Source organism: Chrysemys picta, chromosome 18 (assembly GCF_011386835.1).
Source record: "Chrysemys picta bellii isolate R12L10 chromosome 18, ASM1138683v2, whole genome shotgun sequence".
NCBI lineage: Eukaryota > Metazoa > Chordata > Testudines > Emydidae > Chrysemys > Chrysemys picta.
In genome coordinates, this window is record NC_088808.1 from 25,580,901 (window position 1) to 25,602,162 (window position 21,262).

The following is a 21,262-nucleotide window of genomic DNA, read 5'->3' on the forward strand; positions in this document are numbered from 1 at the left end:
ATGGGGGCGCCCAGCTCTGGTGCAGCCGCAGCTTTAGCTCCTGAGCTCTCCCAGGCAGACGTGCAACATGCGCACTGGGGGCACCGCGCTCACATGGGCCCGACAGAACTAACCGATGGGGCCCAGGGAGAGACGGCCTGGCCAGGCTCCACACAGCAGCACGGCAGCTCTGAACGGGTTTCCAAATATATGCATATGGCCATAAAACAATCAGATTAGATAGATAGATTGATCAATAGATCGATAGATCATGAATCTAATCTATTGATCTATCTATCTGAGTGAGTAAGGTTTGGTTTGCTCACATCTAATTCTCAGTTGCTGATCTCTGGGATGCGGAGGCACCATTTCTTTCATTCTCCATGCACTTTAAGATACAGCTTCAATGTCTTTCTTTCATTTGTATAACTAGGGGGGATGTCATTTGAGGGTTGTGAAGCCTTCCCCACTTCAGCTTGGAAATCGTGAATACTTTGCCAGACCCTCTAGTTCTGAGGTAACTAAATATTAATACAATAACATTACATGATCAAACAGTTAATGATTTCCCCCCGAATATTTCTACCCATATAGGTGCCCATATAGCTGCTACACTTTGTCCTGCTTTCCCTCCATCTGTATAACTCCCTCTAATGGAGGGCAGAGTTATGCTGAGAACTCAGCAAATTTACCTTTATTGCTCTGAGTCAAATATCTTTTTTCCTTTTGCTGTTTGGCTCCAAATTGCATCATCTCCTCCCTCAATGCTTGCTATTGGTGGAATGTCATTGAGGAAAAATGAATTGCCATTAGCAATTGGTTTCACCCAAGTCAGAACTAGCTGCTCAAATATTCATGCTTTGTGAGCATCCAATATTTATGAAGGAGAAATACAGTCGCCCTCAGCGGTTTCTGAATCTTCCCAAAAAGATACGTAAAAGAGATTAGCAAAAGGGAAAAAAATGATGATTAATATATTTGGGGCTTGGCGTTCTGCATTGTTTGTGTTGTGTTTTCTCTTTAGTGTCAGTGCGACAGAATGAAGCCTGATTTATATGACACAGCTGTAGCAAACAAAAGGAGAGGACAGCAGGGAAATGGCTGGAGGTAAAAATGCCGGTGCAAAGGGCTAAAGGCCTGCACCTGGGTCCTGCTTCCCATGCTGCCGACCCCCCTCAGAGCACCTTGGACAATCAGATTATCTTCTGGACAGAGGAGTTCAAATGGCCCTTCAAAAGATTTGTCTTAATAATTGCCGCCTTATCTTAACTCCTCTTTTTTTATCAGCCAAACCGCTGCTGCGAGGCAGATCCTGGGGATAAGGTGCTGTCACTCTTCATTATTATTACCTCTTATAATGAAAACACATTTGTTCCTCTTTCTGTAGACTTGGAAAGGGTGTCGCCTAATGAACATCTGCTGTTTTATCGATATTTTTAATAAAGTAAAAGTAAAGTGATAGGGATAGGTCCTACTGTCTACAAATAACCATACAGTAAACGCTGCTAAATAAATAGCATTGCTGCATCTCATTCATTTGTACTCAACTGTAACCAATTGTTCTAGCGAGAATGAATCACATTTTTACATTTACAGAAAATTCTTCCTTCCTTGATATTGAATTTTTCAGTTATCCCCACAATGTGCTGGTTTCTCATCCATGCGGGAACACAGTAATTATCACTAGTACCAGCAGGTAAATTGTGAAATGAGAACAATGACAAACAATGTACATTTTTTCTTTTACACACCAGAAAACAAAACAATTCTGTTTGAAATCCCATTAGTGAATTTGGATCATGATACTTATCAGACAAAAGCCACAACAATTACTTAATTGCCAAACTTTTCTGTCACATTTTCAGAGCTAATTTTGAACTATTTGCTCCAGATGGAGACCAGTCCCTAATTGTTCATAATGGGGAAAGTGAGGATGCTGCATTGAGAAAGAATTCCATAATTTCTCTCTTTCTCTCGCTTATCCCTGTCCGCATGAATCCACACCCCGGCCTGATCCACCCCCACTGCAGTCAACTGAAAGATTCCCATTGACTTCAGTGGGACTTGGAGCTGAGCCTCAAACACCAATATCCCAGTCACTAAAGAAATAGCACCTGGTCCGTGTGTATCATTCACTGTAACCTTACTCTGGCCTAACCTTCAGCTTCACTATTGCACGGTGTGACGGGGACTGTGTAAGACGTTTCCTAAGACATTGTGGAGCCCACTGTACATGTTCAGAGCCACAGGTCAGCAGCCATGAGAAGAAAGACAATAACATGCAGGCGGAAGTCATAGCATTGAGGTAATCTGCTCAGGTACCGCACCTGCTATGGCTGACCTAGCGCCCCCTACAAGGAGGCAGGATGGTATCATGAAGGGACGACAATGACGAATAGGCCTCACTAGAGAGATGAAAAGTCTCATCCCAACCACAACTACTATTCCGAGCCGTAATCCCAGGGTGCGATGAGGGTGTTGTTAGAAGCTGTTGGGGAGATTCCCCAGGTCTCCGATTCTCCTCTCTCACTGGTTTTACACTGGGCAAGTTTACACAACAGCACTAGGTCACTGCAGCTGCACCAATGCAGCTGGGCCGCTGTAGCATGTCTGGTGAAGATGCGCTAGGCCGACAGAGCGCGTTCTCCAGTCGGCATAATGACTCCAGCTCAATGAGGAGCTGAAGCTATGTTGGCAGGAGAGCATCTCCCACCAATATAGCACCAATGTGGACAGTGCAAAACTTGTGTCGTTCGGGGGGGGGGGCTTTTTCACACTCCAAGCAATGTAAGTTAGCGTGACTTAAGCAGTACGGCATAAATAATAACAAACGAGTTGCTAGTAACCAGGCCAAGGTGGAGTTACTATCTGCCATTGTCAGATAGAGCACTAGGACGAAGGGGGCTTGAACTTTTTCTAGACAGATCAGAGAACTCAAATGGAAAGCAGCTTCACTTGCCCATCCACTCTGAGAAACCAACAGAAAATCAGAACATTTTACAGACATTAATTAATTAAACCTCATCCCAACCCTGCGAGGGAGAATAGCATATTTATATCTCTCCACCAGGGGCTCACCATACTGTGGGGGTCCAAATTCCAAATGCAGTGTTTGCTCCTCTCACGCCAGCGATTGAACGCTTGTTGTGAGAGCGTGTGTGTCTCTCGTTGTTCCCGTTCACTCCGCTGTCCCAGTGGAAGAGATGCTCTCATGTCCTATAGTAACTGAAAGGACATTGCAGCCGCTCAGTCCCACCAAAAGATGGAAATGGAATCAGAGTGCCCAGAAAACTCCCATTGCACCATCCTGCCACTTTGCCAAGGACTCATGCTCTAATGAGGCACATGAAGCCAACTCTCATCCTGCCAGAAGCACAGTGTCAGGAGAGCCCCAGGGGACCCAGGCTTTCCCTCTCCTGGCCACGCTCAAGACAGCAGTGAGGTGGCTCCATGGCCAGGGACCTTCTGCCTGCACAGGAGGTAACAGACTGGGGCATCCACATCCCCGCCCAACAGAGAAGCACTGCCAGAGTCCTGGGGCTGTGGGGTAGGGAGGGGCCTGCTGGCACTTTCCTGAGCCCCGTACACTGGGTGGAGCAGGAGCAGGGGAGGGGAGGGGCAGGGCGGCAGCTCGGCACCCAGCAGCCCCAAGTCTGGGAATTTACCCTCCCCCTTTACACGCAAACCTCCTCTCCCTGCACACATGTGAGCATGTGGGCCATGCTGTCTAATGCTTTTCCAAGGAGAGCATTTCACAACAGCAGCCTGTATAATTATCATGAGGAACATGGTGTATGAAACACATTTTTCTTTTATACACCCATTTTGTAATTACCATAGACCCATCCTACCCCCCGGGGGGGGGGGGAGGTGCGGGCGTGTGCATGTGCACGTGCATGTGTGTGTACGTGCACGCGTGTTGTGCGATTATTAACTACACTCCTATGGCAGCTACAGACAGCAAGCTCACTTTCACATCCTCCAAATCCTCCTTTGCTATTACATTACCAGTGCTATTCACTCAGGTTTGCTTTTTTTGTTTCATTGTTTAATTTGTTGCAAGTAACTTGGCCTCCCGCACATCAGGATGAGTAATTGCTGATCTGATTATCCAGCAGTATACACGGTGTGTGACATATTCCCTCACACCTGGGCTGTCAGATTGCTGTTGATAAGGTGCTGATAGGTAGGGCATGAAAGACCCCTGGTGAATGGCAGACATTCTCTTAATCTTCTCTTCACTGCAAGGCATTGGACTAAAACCTTGTGCTCTAGGCCTGACCAGAGAAGTCAGATAACAAGGCTCCCTTTGGCTGCAGCCTTTCCTACAGGATGCAGCAATGGGATCCTGGTGAGGGAGATCCCTAAGGCTAAAGAGGGAAAAGGCCCTGAGCACTCTTCACTTGGCCATGGGTAGCAGAACGAGGCAGCCGCCAGGGGCCACACCAAGCATTGAGTCGTCCTAATGCAGCTTCCTATGAGTGCAATCCAGACACCTGAATCAGATCTCTTCCTGCACTGTCCCTCTAGATTTTCTGTATCACTGGATTTAACAAGGGAGCCTGAATCGACATCCTGGCCATGCTCCATCTACCTGATCTGTCTCAGTTTCCTGAGGCTGGATTAAGGAGGGGCCTTCACATTTATATTTAGGCACCTAAATATATTTGAGGATATGAGCCTAACTCTCATTGATTCCAGTGGGCGTTACGTGCTTAAATAGCAGAATCACTGCCTTGGCGATCCCCTACATTTCCTCCCTCCTTTTGTTATTCTGCAACATTTAGCAAACAGTATCACTTTCAGGATCTCAGTTCACTCCCACTCTGACCCTGATTATTTCGTGTGCTGGAATTCTTGCAGTTACATGTCTTATTCTGGAGAATATTGCCATCTTCATTTTCTCTCTGCACCTTTCTCTTACTCATTAATGCACCATTAGTTAATGTTTGCTAAGTGCTTTGAAGATGAAAAGTGCTAAACAGGTACGAAGACTCATTATTCTGGTTATTAGAAAGGTAAGAGCAGTCTAGGACTCGCCTATGCCAGCATTTAATTATGCTGGTGCACTTTCGATAAACAGAGTCTGCGTCTGAAGCTGAGCCTAGCCAGACACACTGTAATTTTCAATCTCTCCAATGATGCAATCAACAATAAATACTCTGCACCACAGCACAGACAGGCCCAAGGGCTTCCGGTTCCTGGCTATCTGCATTTGAACTGAATTTCCATGAACCTAACCGATTTTGGTGGAATTTATCACAGAAATTGCCCATTTTGCTTGTTTCTTAATCTTCTGCAACTTTTTAGAGGCCTTTCAAGCTTCAGAAGATTCCTGCAAGACAACTGGACCATGCATAAGAAAGAACAGGCTTTTGAAATCTAATCTTCTCCAGCTCAAAATAGAGAGGTAGTGCTGTGCTGTTGACAGTGGGTCTCTGAAGACTTTCAATATACTTTTTATTCCATAGCTCTGGCACCACATAGGAAATTAATTCAGCGACAATATTTTCATTAGATTATAACCCAAGTTCTCAATCTTAGGCACATTTGTATGCTTGTAATACATTCTAATTACTTGTAAAGAATAAGTCTGTGTGCTGGTTGGTTTATTGAATATATTAAGTTAATGAATAAATAAATTTGTCTCCATGCTGGGAATGCCACTCGACGTCAAAGCTTGCCGCAGAAGGAGGGAACCAGAAACAAGTTTCATTTGCAGTATTGGTAAATGATATTGTTAGTATTGTAGGTGGATTTGCTGCCCCTCCTATGAGTGATGAGTGAGAAAATCACCCCATTTCTGGCTAACAGCAGATCGACTGTAAGTGTGCATTATGGCTTTTTGAAGTTAAGTAGGAGTATCTCTCTCTGCACCCCACAACCCCCACACAGATCCCAGGAATGCGCCCTCCCTGGGGAACTGCCTGCTGTTCTGCTCTTCTACGCTGCACAAAGGATGCACAGCAGAAGGCACCACCAGCAGATAACATGCATCTAAATTCCCACTCCTGGGGAAAAGCCTCTGAATTTTGGACCATGGAACATTTTTTGCTTTCTCCTTAGGGGCTTTTTTTCTCTTTGAGAGAGAGAGAGAATGTCTGTCAGTTTTCATTACAAAATGCTGAATCTCTGAATGAATTTCTGCCTGGGACAAGACCAATAGAACTCCCTGTTTTGCTCAAAGGATGGAAATGAATCATTTTTGCGGTGAAATACTGAGTTTTATCAGTGGAGTTAATAGGATTCCCTCCTCCATCAAATAAACACACTCAGCAAGTGAAAGGCAAGAGTTTCAGACCCATCCAGCTGCGATTGCTCAAAGAGTTAGTCCAATAGTGGCTTGTACAAGCACAGAGTTAGAAGGGACCGCAAGGGTTGGATTCCTATACTAGGATTCCCTTTTCTGAAATAAGTCTCTTTTCTGATCCATAAGGGAGAGTACAGGTCTTAGCATGCACTGATAATGACACAGTGTTCTGGCCTAATCGCCATCCACTGCCCTGGAGCACTGGACAGATGGGTGCTTGAGGTCACTGGGAATGGCTGCTAGAACTCTTTCTGCACTACCCCATTGCCCCCAAGGGCTGAGGCCTCTGATGAGGCCTCCTCTAAATTCCCAAAAGCTGCTTCAATGTCCCTTCCTGCTTGTGTCATTGCTGAGTGAAGATGAGGACAATAACACAGTAGATTTTACATGAGAATAATCCCTCCAGTGACCCCCTACTGAGAGAAGGCACATGTGACGTGAGCAATACAGACCCATGGTTCTACCCTACTGGAGTCTCAAGGGAGCCCTAGGGGAAAAGGCTCAATACTGTACTCACTGCCTACAGAGAGGTGCCAGGCAAGGGACCGACACTGCGACTGAGGTGCAAGGAGGAATGGAAGTCCCTTTCCCAGCCCACTATGAAGGTCCACCATGGAAATAAAATAAGTGAAAGCAGAGGAAGTGGCTGTCTGTGGGGTAAAGGACAGCTGTTCTATGTGCGATGCCTCATTAAAGAACAGTTCATCTGTACAACGTACATAACCCCTGCCAAGCTGCCAAGCGATACCCTGAGTGCTCAGCTGCGTAGCTGCTGGTAGCAGAGAGGAAAGCTGCCTGTGGGCTACTTTCACTTACACGCCCCATTCTTTTAAGGCTTTGGAATATTTGGGAAAGGAGAATCTGCAGAACTTGTTTGTTTGCATCAGCTCATGCCCTGTTTTCAAGTTTCTCAACCACCCTTTTGGAGCATGTGACCTGGGCCCTTCCTCTTCCACATCCCTGGCAATGTGCTCAGCATGTGCACCAAACCCTCAGGCGCAGGAGCCAGGAACCGTGTCAGGAGAGTGAAAACCTGCATGTGATGGGAGCTGGCGCTGGAGCAGGGTTTGGCTTTGACACTCTGCAGTCTCAAAGCGTTGTGCAAAGCAGTGAGTTAGATACTGGCACTGCAGTGGTGAGGCAGGCAAGCCCACGGATGCCAATAGGGCTATGGAGGCTGGTGTAGCCAACAGCAGACTTTGGCGCCTAATCTTTCAGTTTTATCAAAAGGTTACTGGAAAAGTGGCCAGGCGCCACAGGGCTTTGGCTGCTATACAAAACAGATGAAAAAAGAAATAGCTGTCTGCCTCCTGTTAGAGAAATGCCGGTGTACATGCTCAATTCCTGTTTGGCCTCCATTTAGGTCAAGCACTGAGACAGTCCTCATAAGAGTTTGCAATGAGCTCAGTGTGTCTACTGGCAGCACCCCTCCTGTTGGACTTTTCAGCAGCCTTTGGACACTGCTGCATCACTGGAGAGGTTTGTCAAGAAGTTGTATAAATCTCACCTTTCTCACCACTTACAAATATACTTTTCCTGGATCCAGATACTTTAAAGATAGCCCATGACTTTTTCTTTCCTTGCCATTAGTACTTGTGGTCTTCTGGACCACGTGTAGACTGATGTTGACATTTTAGTCTTTGTGGGTTTCTGGATATATCTCTCTCAATGTGGTCTGATGATTCAAGCGACATCAAGCTGATTTCTTCACACTTCTCAGGGATGACTTGCAAGTTGGAATTATTATTTGTTGGTCCCCTGAACACCAGATCTAGTCCCATCTTTGATATTTCTCTTCAAAGCTGCTTTCCAGTCAGCCTCCCCTTAAGGATCTTAGTCTGCAAGTTACATCATTTTTTTAACTTTACAAAACATACTAATTATGACACCAGGTTTTCTTCTAGAGACTTTTTAATGATATACTGTATTATCAACAAATATAAAGATCTCACTTTCATAGATAAAGGAAGAGCTTTTCAAAAGCACATATAGGTGTTGGACAGCTAACACTCCTTTTGGGTCTTGAAAACCACCTCTAAACTCCTAAGAGTTCACACTATTTTAAAATAAATTATTTCTTTACAAATATCTGGCCATATTCTTCAACCAGTTCTCACACTGAATAGCACCTTGTAGTATAGCCACATTCACTTCAATGGAGCTACTCAGAGAATAAGAAATTACACCATGTGGTTATTGTATTAATTAAGATGACATACATGGACCCAAAGGTGTTAACATGACCCAGTCCTGTCCAACATTACACAATATTAAACAAGGTCTGGGGTTTGGTATACACAGACCTCGGCCTGCTTAGTACCATGGCAAAAATGCCATTAAAAATCCTTTAAACCTTTTTCATAAAAATATAGAAAAAAAGAGGGAAAACACATAAAGCATTTGAAACGTACAGTAGTGAGTAAGGATTTCATTTTAGCCGCATCCCTTGTTCCGTTAGCTGTATAGTCTTTAAGGAAAAACCCCCTGTTTGACAGTCTTTTAGATGGTGTCAAAGATGGTAATTGTCTTTTTTTGGGAAAAGAGGAAAAGTTAGTGGAGATGGGCAGAAGCTGTTGTTGCTATTTTAAAGTCTGACCCTGTTTCCTAGAAGACAAAACAAGACAAACATACAAAAAAGGGGAAAACAGAGAACTGCAAAGATAGAAAATGCAGCTTCTGTCTCTGGTATTGACTCTTACTTGCAACTTCAGAGGCCCAGCACATGGTCTTATCAGCCACTCCAAGACCTGGCACACTTGGCCCAGCACCGGGCTGCTTAGGGCATTGCGGTTAGCTGCCATTCTGGTCGCAAGCTTACAGCATTGTTGCAAAACATACAGTCTTAGCCAGCTCAGCCACACTCTTCTTATATAGAACGGAACAAGAGAGAATAGGAAAAAGAAAAAGAAGGTGGGGAAGGAAAAGGAGACCTTAGGAGGATGGGTGAAAGTCGTGAAATCGCTTGAAAGTCTCACATCCCAGCTGGTGTTCGGGTAGAGCCGTGGAGATGACTATGTCATCTCGCGCTCTCGCTCTGGTCCGGTCTGGTCAGAACATCTGTCAGGATTCCAGTGAAGAAGGTCCCGGATCCCAGGAAACAGTGGGGGTGGCAGCCATGCTGGTGAAGCTCACTCCTTCCCCTTCTCCCATCTTTCACTCAGCCCACATCCTAGTAACCAGCTTTTCCCCCAGAGTTACTTTTTGAGGGCCCCAAAAGTAGAATGATGGGTGGAATAGCCCATCTCCTCATTATTTTGTCTACCAGTTAGGCCTAATTTCCAGTTCCACACTTTTCTTGTTTACCAGGCATGAGCTTGACATAGTCGTTGAGTTGTATCAGTAGGTCTTTTTATTTCACACTAAGTCTATCTTTCTGTCTCCCTTTTTCACCTTTTCCCATCGACATTTATTATTATAGGTTATTCAGACACTTTATTAACTTTCATTCACTTTTCACAGTTGAGCTTACAACTAAAATAAATTTGTAGGACAAATTATCACAACACTAATGGCATCAGAATCTGACTCACAGATAAAAAATGTCAAGAATTTGCTACTACTACTACTACTAATGATGATGCAAAAATATATAATAGCTACCTCAACTAGCAATCAAACAGAAATTTCCAAAAGTGGACAATAGTAGCTACAAATCTGGAAGATACACGTAAATTAATTTACATCATCACCAAAAATATCTGATTATACCCATTAGTTTTTACCTAGTAAGCCTAGGCTGATAATTATGCTAAAGAAGTAACATCAAAGTAACAAAACAATATTTTATATAATTCATCATTACCATAACTGGTCAAGGTAACTCTTTTATATAGCTGACTGGAAAACAAAATTTTCATTTCATTTTCATTCGGACATTTGAAAATTTGTTTAAATTCCAAATCAGAACCAAAGGAACAAAATTCTTGTGGAACAAAAATTCTGAAAAAATGTGATTCAGAGACAATGAAATGTTTGATTTCGATAATGTCAAGCCATTTAATTTCAATACAGTAAAATGTTTTGTTTTGATTTTCTCACTTTGATTCACTTAATTTTGAGTGTTAATATAAAATAAATTCAACATTATCAAACAAAACATTTTACCTTATCAAAACAAAGAGAATAAAAATGATTAATTTCAACTTTCCCATTGAAAATTTTGTTGAAATCAACACATTGCCATGAAATGCTTCAATTTCAATGAAACTTCAGTTCTTATGAAAAAAAATTGTTGACATTTTTTTTACTAGCTCCAAGGATTGATGAGCAAAGATAGAGTAATTTTGTTTTGGAAGAAAGCTTCATCGCTTCTTTTGAGTTGCCTCCGTCAAACTAGGGCTTATCAGTACCATATTTCCCCCAAAATACCTTATATTTTGCTGAATTAAAGACAGAACCAGATCCTTATCCTCGGCAAAATGGAAGACTGGATGTATTATATGGTTTTTAACTAAAAGTGTTAAATAAGAGCTAAGGTTTGCTGGTATATTTAGCTCCTAATGATGATGTAATTATTACACAGAAATGATGGCCCCTAAAAATAAAATGTACAAAAATATATTGTATAAGTTGTATAACCACCTTACAGGCTAATCAACGTTTTCATCACCCCCTTTTCCCAATGCCATGGTTGGCCAGGGCTGAGGTTGTGAGCAGATTCCATCCATATTTTGAGCTGTCATTTGAGCCCTTTGGGGGGAGGAGGGGAGTTTACACACCATATTATACCACTGTCTCCTTAGATGTCCCTGGCCTCTTTCACCACGCACTCCACAGCGAACAGTTCTAGGTAACTGGTATGGGTCATTCTAGCGACCTGGCCAACTCACTGTTGTTGGTTCCTTTGATGACTGCAGTCACACACTCCACCTTAAGTCTTCTGTGGAAGTCGTCATTTCTTAGTCTAGCTAGCCTTGTCATGCCTAGGACACAGCACAGGCACCTCATTTCAAATGTTTGCAGCTTTTGCTCCGGCTGCTTTGTCAGTACCCGTGTTTCACAACCACAAAGGAATGTGGGTACATTGAGCCAAATTAAGCACTGTATATAATCACATTTTAGTTGTAATGGACACAGATTTAAGGTTCCAAACATTCTGTTGGCAATATCCACTTGTCAATGTCATCTTCACACTGGTTGTCATATGTCATGAAGGAACCCAAGTAGAAGAAACGAGCTATTTGTTTGATGTCTACACTGTTAATGACTAGTTTAACCTGTTTCTTGAGTTTTGATGTTACCATTAATTTAATCTTTTGTTCACTCACTTTTAATCCCCGTTCTCTGGCTGCTGTGTACAGGTTAGTTGCTGCTGCTCGGTTGTATTCCTCTGTAGCATGATCATTTTCAAGGTGACTGATAATGTGCCCTGATATCCTGCAGACTCCATCAATGATACTAGTTTTCCAAGTATAGAGCAAAGATGGTTTTTAAGTATAGAGCAAAAAATATTGGACTGAATATGTAACCCTGTTTGACTCACCGGTGATCTGACAGAGTGGTTAATGGCACCTCCAAATCTTGTGTATGTATTCTTAGGATGGCCACATCAGCTACATGTTAACTATATTCAGGGTAATAGAGAACTCTCATATGCTATCCCTGAGACCCTGCAGGGAGGTAAACTCTGCAGCAACTTTCTAAGAACTAGTCTCTCTGAGCTCCATGGCAGGATGGATCAGAAAGGTCATTTATAGTCACCACAGTTCAGGGGGGAAATTATTTTTAGACAAGCTGCCAAAGGGTAGAGCTGATGGTTTCAATCAGGTAGAAAGGGAGGAACAATGTTTAATGAATGAAAAGGACTCTTGTTTGAAGAAAGTTCACATTTAATGGACAGATGGAGTGTAAGAGAAAAAATAAACATGGGTTAAACATGGAATAACATTTTATCTGCCTGAATTTGGAATGGCCATGACTTTTAAGTTTAAGCATAAGCACAGTCTTAAATATCTGAAAATTGATCAGTTTTGCATCTGAGAATCAGGATACACGTCTCGCTACATTAGGGGATTTTCTGCTATTCCTTTCTCAGATGGGTTATTGCTGGTAATAGCACAGAAAGCAACATGACTCTAATACCTGCAATTCAGGCATGTGCCTGCTCACACGTGAAGAGCAGTGCCAGGATGGGTTGGTCATTATCTATCCTTACTGAAGAGGAGACAGAGTTGACTAGCACAGCCATATCCTTGCCAGATGCAGGGAACTTCCAGGCAAACTCTCCAGCTTGACTGCTGGCAGCAGGGCTGACAAGATTCTGGCTTCGAGTAGGGCAAAGAACAGTTGATTATAAATGTAGAAAATATGGAGTAATCACTATAATAAAAATGGGCCAGTCCAACTTACTTAGGGTAAAATATACACAGTGTCTACATGGTGGGAAGCCAGTTTCTGTGTAAGGCACATTTAAAAACTGTCCCAAGTGCTCCACTCATGGGATAGCCAAGAAATAGCATGACCTAGGATACTCAGCATCTTCCAGGAAACAAATGTGGTGCAAGGACAAGCCAGAAACTTTGGGCAAAGGCCAGTGCAGATTCAGACTGACAGAGTTCACTACGTCCATACAGGGAGGAAAACGCCCAACGTTTTTTTCAGATGCACAAGTTACACTCTCTGCGCCAGGAAGTTTAACCTGCGGACTGGCACTGACATGGCAGATAACCCGTGCACACACTGATCTTGGCAGCATTTCAGGAGTAAGATTTTCACAAGGATTAACTGTTCTGGAACAATTTCTCCAATGTACTAGGCACAAATATTCTTTTCTTCTCAATCAGACATGCAAGTCTTCTTGTTCGGCCTCTACTTTCTTGTACAAACACTGTGGCCAATGAAAGGAAAATCCCACTCTCCAGTTATGTTTAGCTTCCCTAGCGAACTCTCAGTTGGTTTCCAAGGGTGCTGATGGAGTGCAGGATCACACACCACACTCGTTCCCCACAAAGACTCCAGTACTGACAGCTCTTCTGCTTCGCCAGCCGTGTCTTTGGGGCAGAAGTTCACTTTCCTCCCCTTTACCATGGAAGGATCCAGCATGAGTCTTTCACTGTATTGCCCAGGGGCAAGAGGTACGTACATGTGTGTCTGGCTGCTGAGGGCCAGACACTGACATTTGCAGAGTGCTCCATCCAGTAGCTAGTGGCTAGCCAGCTGAGCTAGCCCCAGGCAATACTAAGAGAGGCAGGCTAACTGGACCCAGGCAAATCGCTGCCCTCATGGTGTGTTTTAGCCTGTCTCTCATTAAAATCTTCTTCAGTGTGGTTACTTGTGGCATCTCCCATTTCTAATAAGCACAGGGACTCTCTCTCTCCAGTCCCATTCCATGTGCTCTGCACCTTCACCTTCACTGCTGATAGCAGCTAATACCATATGCAGAGAGGTGGAAATTCTTTTAGGTTTTAGAAGCGGCAGAAGCAGGAGCATCGACAGGAAAATCTGCTACATTTCCGACTCTTTGGCCTTCTCTGAGGGATGCTAATGGCAGTTTACATGCTTAGCCCCCAGCTGCTGCCTACAGCACTCCTGTAACTTTCTGCATTCAAACAATGGCAGTGGATGGGGGGGAGAGGATAGGACCAGATAGCAAGTGTGAAAAATCGGGACGGGGGCGGGGGGGGCGGGGAGGGGGGGTATTAGGAGCCTATATAAGAAAAAGCCCCAAATATCGGGAGTGTCCATATAAAATCGGTCACCCTAGGAGAGGCGGCCTAATGATTCAGCTTGTGGGTGTCTCTAAATCCTGACTCTTTTGGGCAGGGTCATATGAGCTCCAAAGTCCTGAAAAGCTGGTTTTGCCCAGAAAGGATGCCTTTGGGGATTGGGCAGGAAATCTGCTCAATGAACAGGAACATAGGAATCGCCAGACTGGATTGGAACCAGGGTCCAACTAGTACAGTGTCCTGTCTCCAACTGGGGCCAGCACCAACTGCTTCTGAGGCAAGTGCAAGAAACCTTATAACTGAGCATTATGAAATAATCTATCCATAGGGGAAGGTTCTTTCTAATCCCATCCGTTAGGGACTGGTTTAAGCCTTGAAGCCTGAGGGTTTAAATCCCTTTTTTTTAATCCTATCTAATGTAACAGGATGTTCTTGATTTGCATATAAAATTATATTCTTCTTTGAACTCGGCTAAACTCTTGCCTCAGCGATGTCTTGTTGCAGGAAGTCTCACTGGGTTCATTATGGGTTGTATACAAATTGTCAGATTTAAATTTGTCTTTCAATTGCACTGAATGTCCCCTTCTTCTTGTATTGTGGGAAAGAATACATAGGAGTGGCTGAGTGATCTTCTCCATCCATTCATTATTTTATATGCTTCTATCATGGCCCTCAGTACTTGTCTCCTCTCTAACCAGTCCGAGTCTTTTCAATCTCCCCTCATAAGGAAGTATTTCAAAGCATTTATTTTCAACAGCCACCCCTGCAGCCCTCCCATTTCCACAATATATTCCTTGAGATAGAGTGTCCAGAATGTAACATGGTGTTTGAGGGGCATAAGCACCCCATTACTTTCTATAATTGCATAACAATAATTTCAGTTTTACTTTTCCATATTCTTTATGCATCCTAACATCTGGTTTTGTTTTTGACTTGTCTCTATGCATTGAACTGAGATTTTAATTGAGCTGTATAAAGTGATGCCCTGATCTTTTTCTATAAGGATAACATTTAATTTTGAGTCCAGTAAGGTATGTGAGTAGGCATGAATGAGACATCCCCTCCAGTGTCCATTACTTTGCATGTGTCAACCATGAATTCCACTTGCCCCTGTGCTACCCATTCACCAGGCTTGGTTAGGGTCCCTCCGGAGCACCTCACAGTTTCTTTAGTCATAACTGACCTAAATTATTTTGTATCTTCTGCAGATTTGGTCATTTGATCCCCTATTCCAGATGATTAATGAATACACTAAACACCAATCCTAACACAAAGCCATGTGGCATCTTTTGCCATGATGAAAATCAACAATTTGTTCTTATTCTGTTTTCTGCCCAATTTCTGATCCATGACAACACATTGTTTCTTAACCCAGATTACTTAGATTACTTAATAGCTTCTTGTGTGTTACACTGATAAAGGCTTGGGATGGTCAGAATAAAGATGAACAGGTGGATAATTTATCTACTATTTTGCTGAAACACTTAAATGATTCTAGTAGTGTAAAGTGGCACAATTTTCCTTTGTACACTAACATATCAGGTTAATCTAGTGGTTTTATAACTCTGCCTTTAATAACCTTTAGTTTGGAAAGAAGCGGAACAAGAAGGGCCATGATAAAAATATATAGAAAAATGAATGGTCTGGAGAAGGTAGATCAAGAACTTCTGTTCTCCCTGTCTCTTAACACAAGAACAAGGGACCACTCAACTGAACAGAGAAGTGGCAAACTGAAAACTGATAAAAGAAAATACATTTTCTTAAAACATGTAATTAGACGGTGGAACTCATTGCCACATGATGTTGTTGACATTTTCATGGATGACAAGAATATCCAGAATTATAATAGTTAATGCTAATGAAGAAATTGAGACGGAGATAACCCCTAATAGTTAAGAGATTGGTTTAAACTCCAAAGTAGGAGGTTTTAAGATGAAACGTTCATGGAGACAGAATATCAAACATCTTATACTGCAGGGTTTCTTATACCCTCCCATGTTGCATCTGGTGCTGACCACTCTAAGACACAGGATACTGGACTAGATGGACCTCAGGTCTGATCCTGTCTTGCAGTCCCTACATTCCTATCATTTCAGCCAATTGACCTTCTCTGGAAGGGAGGCTCAGTGGCCTGCAATTCCCCGGCACACACATAGCACTGTTTTTGAAGATATGTACAACATTTGCTCATCTCCAGGCCTCTGTCTTACTGGTGAGGACTGTTCCCTAATGAGAACCGCAGTGCTCAAACATCTGGGAAGATGCTGATAAAAGCTATAATACCAAAGTCCTGTTCCTGCCAATGCCATTGTTCTACTTGCTAGTGCCTCTGAAATACGGCTGCCAACAGCAATGCCTAGGACACTGCCTCCTCCTGGAGCGCTTGCAAGAAGTCCACTTGCTTTGGTTTGTACTCAGGACTCCAGGCCAGAAAAAGACGGGGCATGTCATCAGAGTGACCATTGAGTTCCAAAGCGCTGAAACTCCACTGCCCCATGCTGCCTTCCCAGAGGACTGAGCAGACATCATGTATTTATACCAGTAATTAGCTGGTGGTAGCTCCGACTTTGGGCCCAGCCCACTCCAATGGGGCCCCTTTAAGACACCAACATGTAACAAAAAGACAGCCTCTGCCGAGTCTGACATGCTGTATCGTCAGTGGCACAGTCTGTGATGCACGGCTCCTTGGTGAACAACTCACACTCGAGTTTTCACACGAAGGGCCTGGTTTTCCAGAGGCATCAGCCTGGTCTCTAATCTGAAGCTCAGAAATTGTCACTTGCAGATGCAAACACATGCATTTCTACAGCTGACTCCCTGATTTGGGAGTGAAAGTTCAGAGACCAGTTTTGAGTATAGCTCATGATATCTCACAAAGCCAAACAACGGGCATGGCTCACATGAGACCTTCCTTGAAGAAGAAACACAAGGGCCCAATCCTGCAACACTTCCTCAGGTAGAGTTCAGTGGGACCATGCATGTGAGCGGCTGTTACTCTGCGAGTTAAATTCTCTGCTAAGTCTGGGCAGACTAGTGGCATGTAAGTGATGCACAGGATTTGGGCTGGCCCCTCATGCCAGAGTGAATATGAGTGAGGGGCACCGAATCAGGCTCAGAGTATGTTTTCATTTCTAGTACTGCTGACAAATTCATTTACCTGTGAGAGATTGAGCATCCAAGTACAAAAGTGTTGTTTTATTTGTTTTCTAATAAGGAACCCTAGAAGAATGCTTGACTTGTACAAGGAAACATGCAGGAGTGGAAAGGTGCATAGCTCAGCTGCAGGCTCTGATATAATTATTAGCAATATTAATAGCAAAAACTTCCAATTAAAATAGTTTTCAAATGATTTAATAAGTTATGGCTAGATAGCAATTTGTTCTTTAGCAGCTTGTAATAAAGTATTGTATAAAATCCACTAGCAATAAAGTCGTACCATGTGATGCTGCAGACAAGTGTAAATTTTTCCCCCTTCAAAGAGTATATGTAGCTTTTAAATACAGGTTTTTAAGTTGCTATAAAAAAATCTATAAAACACCATATTATTTAATAAATGATTGTAAAGTTTTTTTTATATATGGAACTTTAATATAGAATGTTACCAAGGCATTAATTACATATTGTTGTCTGTGATCCAGCTTACAAATTAAACATGATAAAGTGTCCGAAAACCACTTGCCATGTGGCAAACAAACAGAATACAACACGCAGGTAAAGGGCTCAGCCACAGGAATGCTTTGAGTCTAAAAATATTATGTTCCTTTTAATCAGCAAAATGAAGCTTTGAAATGTGGCACTTAATTCTGGTCACAATGAAACCCAACTTGGATTTTTGCTTGTGCGGAGAAAATATTTTCCTTTCTTCTAATATGGGCAAACTTCCCCCCTCCATCCCCCCCCCCCCCCGCAACTTTGGTGAAACCTGGAATAGTTTTCAATGAAGTCTTAGTTATTTGTGAATTTAATGGCAGACCAGGGAGTGCTGTACACTAGTCAGAGAGAGAAAATGAGAGAGAGAGGCAAAGAGGATTGCTTTTAAAAAATCAATTTGTTGTGGATATCAGTGTGAATACAAATTAAAACAACAAAAAGAGCAAAGTAGTCCAAAAATTAAAGCAAAGACAGTTGTCACACAGAGATAGAAAACATAATGTAATGCCCCAGGGAAGTGACTACAAATAAATTCTCAGGCACTTGGAAAGCTAGTGCAGGGAAGAGTTGGCCTTATTCTTAGCTCTTCTCATTGTTGGTTCCCTGTCTGAATAATCAGTCAAGGACCAAGTGACCAGGTGTTGGGCATATGAGTCTAAGACATCCCAGAGTTTTGCAGCCCCTCCACTCATTGCAGTTCATTAAGGGTTCACATTTCTGCAGCTATTACAATTCTGGCCGCTCTGCGTAAAGCTTGTAATGTCATGGAATGTAATGCTCCCCTTGACCCAGGAAGGCACAGAATGGGACTACAGGCTGGGATCGTCAAAGGGATGTGAGACGTGAGAGTCCATTCACTAGGGTTTGGCACCTGACTCCTTTAGGACCCTCTGGAAATCCCAGCCAGAGCCAGATGATGCCCCCCTCCCCCCATTTCTGTGCTGTGTTCAGTGATTTGTGATGTAAGGGCACTCCCACCATCCATCTCGGGTGTTACCCAGAGAGTCACAGCCCCGGTCAGACACCATCTTTTTCATCTTATGAGTGGTAAGATGAGCTCAGAAAAGATTTTGGTGGTGAGGCAAGTGATGAAATTCTGCAGTGTTTGATTTCATCAGGCTGGAGTTGTTTTGATGCCTGACATATTTAATTGCCACATACTGTTAGATGAGCATCTTCTGGGGAGGGAGCAAGCACAGATAGCAGACCCTAACTCTAGGAATAATTCATTTGCCATCAGACGAGTTATGAATGTAGTATTTCAAATTAGTTAATGGCCTACGAGCCACCCAGACCGTAACTATTCGATGGCAAATCATTTAAACTGTATCTATTAGAGAAGTGAGAACAACTATTTCCCAGAAGTTTGATTAATTTGTTTAAGGGAAAACGACTTCCCTTTCCATGTGAAATGCAGCCCTTGGAGATGGCTATCAGCCTCTGCTACTCCTGCACTGAAGGAGTCAATATCACGTGATTAGCGCATCGGGACAAGGGAACCATTAGAATTCAGGAGCTGACCATTTCTCTTCCAGACAGGAACTGTATGTATTATGCTGCCTGGGTTTCCTACTCTGTGGGTTAGCAGAAAGGAACACGTGTTAGTCTGGCCCACAGCACAGAGGACTGTGCCATAAACATGCAGTGCAGACAGGAACACAGATCATTTTAAAGGCAAGAAGAACAGGAGTACTTGTGGCACCTTAGAGACTAACACATTTATTAGAGCATAAGCTTTCGTGGATTACAGCCCACTTCTGTAGTCCACGAAAGCTTATGCTCTGATAAATTTGTTAGTCTCTAAGGTGCCACAAGTACTCCTGTTCTTTTTGCGGATACAGACTAACACGGCTGCTACTCTGAAACCTGTCATTATTTAAAGGCAAGGTGCAGTATGGCTGAGAGGCCAGTTGTGTTGTCTGACAGATCGCACAAGAGGTAATTGCTGCCAGGGCTGGTGGGTTGTGGGACAGCTGTGGCAACAACGTGCTCAAAGTGGAGGGGCATGCGTACTTCACCTTGCTTTGCAGTGCCCTTGCTCTCGTGTCTGTTGGGCTCGCTGTGCTAGGGAAGTAGCCAGTTCAGGTGGGAGCACCTCACACGTCTCTGTGGCTCTACCTCTGCCTGATATTGGTGGGGCTGAGCGCTTCTGAAAAGAGCTGCCGGCCACCCTCCTCTGCTGTAGAATGGGTTACTACAGAAAGGTCACTCGGAGAATGCAGGAGTAAAGGGGAAAATATCTCTGGCTACGGTGTCTACCACTAACCGTAATGCACCGCGACAGGAGTATCTGGGGAAGCAGTGGGCTCCAAGAGTTCATCCCCTCCTGGGAAATAAAGAGAGAAGCTATTTTCTGAGCAGTGCAGTTTGTCCATCTGAACCTGGGGCAGACCTGGCTACTCTGGCTTCACCCTGCAGCAGGCCAGGATGAAATCACCCAGACTCTGAATCTCCTGCACTGGAGCGATTTGTGCTGTCTAAGCACGTGGGGTTTCCGTGGTTTGTGAATAAAATTCAGTGTGACAAAGAGCTCCCAGTGGCCTCAGCCCAGCCTTGTGTAATAGGCTCTCCCCGTGGGCAGACAAAGATCTCCCATCCAAAATGTTTCTCCTCCTGGTTCCCTTTTTGTCACTGTGTGTCTGTCTCTCTAACCGGGCCAGAATGTTCCCTCTTCGCATCTCCGAGCAATGCAAACAGGAGAGCACAAAGGCGGGTAAGACCCTCAGTGGAGAGAGAGAGAGGCTACATACAAATCGTTGGGCTGACCAAATTACAGCCCCAACAGCCTGAAACATAACAAACATTGTTTTTCTATTCTCCAGGATGCACCAGCTGAGCCCAGCTGAGCGGCAAGGGGCGGGGGTGGGGGGATCAGCTGTGGGCCTGATCCCATCTGCATCAAACCATCTTTGTTACATGCAACAAAGAGAAGAAGAAAGGACTTTTGTCTTTTAGTGCAAGACCAAGCAACCTGCATCTAACTGGCCAGGGCAACAATGAACCGGATGGGATTCATCTGTTGTTTGGCACTTGAGATCACGCCGCAGTGTTGAAATAATGGGCGGTGCCTTGTTTTTGTTATGACTCAGTCTCGCTTTGGCTTTGTCTGTGCCAGACCTCACAGCCGAGAAGAGCCGCTGGCATGGTTAGATCTTGCTGAGAGATGGCTACGGAATAAAGATAGAGAAAGGGTGTGAAAAAAATTGCAGTGACAGGCTGGAGTGGGGACTGAGGTCTCTTTCCTGGGGAACTGGAAAATACAAAGAGCCTGGGGGCTCTGCACTGGCACTTACCAGCACCTTTCTGAGACTCCCATGCCCACTGTAGAAATCCCCTTCCTGCAAATCAACCATAGAGGCCCGCTATGCTAAGTTTCAGCTTGGAGCGAGGTTTATGGCTGAGCTTTCTCGCTTTGAAAACAGAGCATAACATTAGAATAGAAATACAAAAGCCTTAACCGTAGCCATGTGAACATTGTGCCACAAGAGCAAAAGCTTCCTACCCATACAGCAGGGGAAGAATGCATTCCATTCAGGGGTTCAAAGGCTCCTGTCGGAGTGAGGCATGCTACCGTACACCCTTTCCTGATGCTAATCCTATTCTGCTGGAGATCAAGTCATTTTTGTGTGAGTATTTTTCCTTGGCTACAGAAAAAAGA